The sequence below is a fragment of the Drosophila albomicans genome, chromosome 3 (genome assembly GCF_009650485.2).
Source record: "Drosophila albomicans strain 15112-1751.03 chromosome 3, ASM965048v2, whole genome shotgun sequence".
Lineage (NCBI taxonomy): Eukaryota > Metazoa > Arthropoda > Insecta > Diptera > Drosophilidae > Drosophila > Drosophila albomicans.
The window spans coordinates 30,779,831-30,785,401 of record NC_047629.2 but is presented as its reverse complement, the minus strand read 5'-3'; the positions used below and the strand labels follow the sequence as shown (position 1 = coordinate 30,785,401).

Sequence of the window (5,571 nt, the reverse complement as noted above, 5' to 3'; positions counted from 1 at the left end):
TGCTAGACATTTGAGCAACCCAAGCACAAGCGACCCAAATAAGGTTGCCAATTTGAAATTAATTAAACAACTATCCGAGATTTGTTTATCAGTTCACATTAAGTGTGAGAGTTAAGTTGTTTTGCTCGACTTCTAGCAAATATATAGTATATATAATAAATAATCTTTCTTGTCATGGCGTCTTAATCTATTATGAAAGAAGCATGATTAAGGAACCTATTTGATTTCTAGGAAATTTGAGCCTTTTTCATCGTCCTCGGTTGTCTGTATGTTAATTTTCCCATTAAGTTCTGTTTGCCACATTGACGTTAAGTTACGTATAAATCATGACAACGAATGGATCAAGAAATTTTGTTAAGCAAATTTAAATTGAGCAAATGAGATAAAGTTTCAATACGATACGCTTCATGATAAAATAATTTAACTAATAAATTAAATATTTTGTTCATATTTCTTAAGTTTAAGATTTTTTAATTTGAATGCGGCTTGATTTTAAATTAGACTGCAACAACTTATATATTTTCGGCTTATCTAGTTTTAGTTATACTTTGTAATTTATTAACATGAGATTTTAACGTGTGTTAAAGGTTATAGTTATAAAAAGATTTTTATCAAAGTTTTTCTCTCTGTAAGATATTCATTGCAAACCAAACGCCAAAAATCAGAGGTAAAAGTTTTCCTGTTACTTGACTGCTATCAAACATGTGTGCAACACTTTAAAATAAGCTCGAAAACTCAAAGTAACATCAACAGCATAGCAAACTTAACAGTAATAAATTGACATCTTTTGGGTAAAATAAAATTTGAAAATTTTGAATTGCTTCGAGCATGAATTAAATGTCAAGATGGTGAAGAGTTAATGCCCAACGAGTTGAATGACTTTGTTGTTTCTTCGCTGCATTTTGCGTGACCTCCGACATAGTGTACAGACATTTAATGCTTAGAGATTTTCGCATGTATGCAAATTGTGATGCTGAGCTGAATTTTCTATGAATGTTGGTGTTAAATGCAGCGCAGAAAATGTGTGTTGAACTTATGATAAGGACTTTGACTCTTAACAATATGCTTTTCATAGCGATGTTGTTGTTTCGCTTGGCTTTAATCTTTTGAATGCTTGTCGCATTTAAGCGTTGGACTCGTAACTATGTGACAATCCAGGCGAATGTCCTTTTTACTACGCTACCAATATTGCGAATTCGAACAACGAATTCAGTTTGTGTGTGTTTTTGGTGTGTGAATCTCCATCTTCATTGATGGTCGACGTGTGTCCTCCATTTGCCACTTTGACTTTGATGTGGGTCTACTTTAATATGCTCTCGAAAATTCAGCCGTTTCTTTTTTTATTTGTCGTGTTTTGCACAGGCAATAAACGTAATCAATTTGAGTGTCGCACTTTGATATCTGTGCAAATTTCCTTCGAATTTGCCACGCATCAACGCGTTTTGGTGGCCGTCCTCAGAGGATTAGATGGGATTTCGACGAGATTCACTTCATTTTCATAATTATTCCAGGCTTTTGCTTGGCCACACTTAATTGGCCCAACGCAGTCTAAGCTATGTTCTTAATTACTGACAGTCAGCTGCTACTTCAATCTCTCTTGTCGCACGAGGCGTATACGCAATTTGAGTTGTACGTTCGCTGGCATTTGTTCGTCTTACCAGACATGGTGTCGAATTTGAAGTTTCACCAACTCGTCTACCCTTTCCCTGCAATTAGGCAACAACGCACAAGGCGTGTGGCATGTGGCGTGGGGGGAATCCCCGCAGCTCACATGAAGTTTCAACCTCCACTTCCAACCGAAACCACATAAACCACCCGTGGTGTCAGTTCCCCCCTCATCTCAGCCTATGATTACTCCCAAAAGGTAGTTGGCGGTTGCCACACAAAGCCAACTTACAATCCCTTTCGCTTGCTAAAGATAAATTCAGAGCCCGCTGCTTTTGTGGACTTGACCACTTGACCGAAGGGTAATAAAGTTGTAAATGCTTAAAATAGACTTGAACCCGAGAGGCCAGCATAAATTGGATGGCTAGCTGGGGGACATGCTGGAAGTGTGCGAGCCTCCGGCTTGCCAATAAACTGAATCTGTGTGTGTGTGTAAGTAAGGGAGGAGGAATTCCCTCCCTTTCCACGCGACAAGCGTGGCAAACGGTGTGTAATTTCAGCTTAATATATCGCAAGTCAGCAGGTGATGATTTTTGGTTTTGTGCGTGACTGTTCGACTGCCAGCCCCAAATGGGGCGTGTGATTACTCTCATGTAGCGTAAGTGTTATGGCTGCACAATTCACTTTATCGATTTGAATCTATTGAATTGGCCTAATTGAAATTTGTGGTACATCGACGTGCAGCCATAAAGATAAACCCATGAAATGTGTAATGCTTTTAGGCATTTATTGTCAACAAGTTAAATGCAATTCAATGAAAAGACTTTTACTGTTAAATGCATATTAAATGCAATTATAAATAAGTTTGTCTTAAACGATTTGCTATTAATAATTTAAAGTGATACGTTGTCACTTATATGGTTTTTAAATAATGCATTTTGTTGACTTCTTTCGTAATTTCGCAATTGAATTGACTTTAATTAACGTCAACGTAATTAACTTGACCTCAACCCTAATTAATTGGTCACTTTGGCAACTTATTTACAGCGACCATTTCTTTGTCTAAGAATACTTCAGATTGTCCTCAGCAAATCAAAGCATATAAGAAACATTTACACAAGCACAATTAAGCACAATTAAAATCAAGCTTGTTTAGATTTTGGCCACTCCCACTTTTCCCCCACAAATCACATTCTTTATGATTCCTGAACATGGTGCAGTGATGTACAAATTTTAAAAGGTATTTAAGAAATAATTTTATATGGTGTTAATTGCTTTGACTGACATAATAGCATATCGATATACCAAATAATAGTATTTGGTATATTTTAGTATATTTTGAGTGTATTAACGATATGTATTTTTAGGCTAATACCGAAATTGTTATTTTAGAGTATATTTTGAGTAGTATATTAATATATAAAATATAGCTTTTGGAATATTCTAGTATTTTAAATTATATATGTGGTATATTTTAAGTATAATTCCTTACTTTTGGGCATCGGGTGTCTCACAGTCGAGCACTCTCGACTGTAGCTTGTATTTAAAATGCATAGCCAGCTGTCAAACCAAAGAAGTTTACGTTTGTTCTACGTTTCCGTTCCATTCCGTTTCATTCCGTTGCCCTGGCAGCCAGCAAGAAAATGCCGATGCCATCATTAAACGTCCTCCACATACACAGAAGCACACACATGCAGCAGCCTACGTGCTTCGTCTGTGTATGTGTGTGTGTGTGACTGTAGTGTCTGTGTGTCGCCCCAAAAGTGCCCTCATGCTTATTGAGTGCCAATTTTTATATCGTTAATGTGTTTATATGAATGTGCCTGTATGTTAGGTATATTTTGTGTGTATGTGGATTAGAGGCATCTTTCTGCTTTTCTTGTTGTTCTTTTGCCTGTCGCTCTTCGCAATTTACGATTAACACACCCTCCCTTTCGCCCTCTCCTACGCCTTGTGCACCTTGTGGTTTTTTGTATTTACATTTAGGTTGTGCGTCTGAAATCGTTTTATTTATTTGCCACAGTCAACCTTTACCCCACTGAAATTGCCTTACACACTCACACACATATGTTTTATATGCCTTTGTCATTTGCCATTATTATTATTGCGTGGTAGGAGTTTTATTTGTGTGCGTTTGTTATTCTACATTCATTATTGTTCTTTTGTTTTGTTGTTCTTTTTGTTGCTGTGGCTTTTAAGTGTCAAGGCACTTGGCGCCGTTCCTTAAATGAATATTAATGCCCGTTTAAATAAGAAATGAATAACTAAACGCATTACGAGTATTTCATTTATTATTGCCACCTTGTTAATGATCCTGCGAAACAGTTAACTAAGCTAAGCATTCCAGGGAATCATAATTATTTATTTAAACTCAATGCTACCCAAGGGAAAAAAGTAATCTTAGTCTCGTCGAGCGTTTAACGCAGGTAAAGCGTTTAAATTTTCTTTTCTTGGCAACCCAAATTGTGGGAAAAGTCTGATATAAAATATGTGCGCCAATAACAAGGGTCGTAGCATAAAAATGAAATGAAAAAAATCAGTATACTTTATTGTTTTACGGGTATCGAATTGTCTTTTGCATAACATCAATATAAATTGTGAAATAAAATGATTTAGCATTAGACGCCTTGCAAGGGGTATTATATGTTATTTTCTAACAAATTGTGCAATATTTTTGGGGATTGCTTTAAGAATTAAATAAGGCTTCGATTAAATTTAATTCACAATTGTAAGTATAAACTTTCATTTCAATTTCACGACTAAATGTGATAGCACTCACTTAACAATAGTAGGTGACAGTCTGTTAAATTCAAGACACTTTGCCAGAGCCAATTAAATGCATGGCATTTGCATATTTGATAAGCACTTGGTCAACTAATTAGTGGAATTTACAGCTACGAGTGCGAGTGCTCGCATAAAATCAAGTTATTATTCGAATTGATGCAGTACGAGATAACAAGACAAAAGTGAGCAACTGAACATTAAAATTCAAAAGTAAATAGCTAACGAATCAAAGAAATGGCCAGAAATAGAATTGAAATTCAAAACCATAAAACCAAAAAGTGAGCAAGTTTCTGGCAGAGCGGAAAACATTCGGGAAAGTTAATAAAGCCAAGGATAAGCACTCCAGCTCTGCCCTGATGACAACTTGACGTAGCAGAAGCTGAAGCAGCCACAGTAGCATCATCATCAACATCTCATCTCATCATCTCGCAACCGCAGAGCTCAGTGATGCGACAAGCTGAGGACGCGAAAAGCGGGTTTATTTTTTTTTTTTTAATAAGTCAAAAGAAAATAAATAAGTATGAAGTCATTCCCGTTGCCAACTGTCAACACAGCTCTGATGATGAAGATGAAGAAGACAGTTGTTGTTATGGCAAAGGAATTTACTACAATTTCGTGACAGATCAACGCCTTTTAGATTTCGTAGAAGTAATTTAATATATGCAACTGTCACAGCAACAAACTCAATCAAATAAACGTGAATATGCGAGCTGATTTCAGCTGATTGAGTCAACATAATTTGCCAATGGCCGGAAATCGACTTCGGGCAAAAATAAACAGTGCTTAAAAGCCACACTCAATTTGCTTGCTTACGCCCATCTCACCTTATGCCGTGCCGCCGGCCAAATCAATTAATCTCCTTCAAGCTTATCGGTCACAACATTGTCCAGGCAGCAGCTTCAAACGACAAATCGAATACTAAAGCCGATTTTCGACGCTCCCATTTTCCGGTTTCGATTTTGCGGTCGCAATCAGTTGCCACACAATGTTAAGGCTCCAAGTTTTTGCCATCTTAAAGTTGCCCATAAAAGTCACAGCTGTAAAAGGAGATAGAGAGTGAGAGCGAGAGCGACAGAGATAGCGAAAACAATGACTGCCCACGCTGAAAAGTAGGCAACGTTTTTTGCCGCTGAAAAGTAGGCAACATTTTTTTGCTGCTGCATTTGACAGATTTGTTGTCGG

General features: G+C 37.0%; 1 long non-coding RNA gene across 1 annotated transcript; it reads left to right on the top strand.

Annotated features, from left to right (window-relative positions):
- The first annotated feature begins 4,026 nt into the window (after positions 1 to 4,026).
- Positions 4,027 to 5,168, top strand: LOC127565509 (uncharacterized). Its single transcript, XR_007954818.1, has 3 exons — positions 4,027 to 4,333; positions 4,395 to 4,571; positions 4,632 to 5,168. It is a non-coding gene; the product is annotated as an uncharacterized LOC127565509 (long non-coding RNA).
- Positions 5,169 to 5,571: the final 403 nt, after the last annotated feature.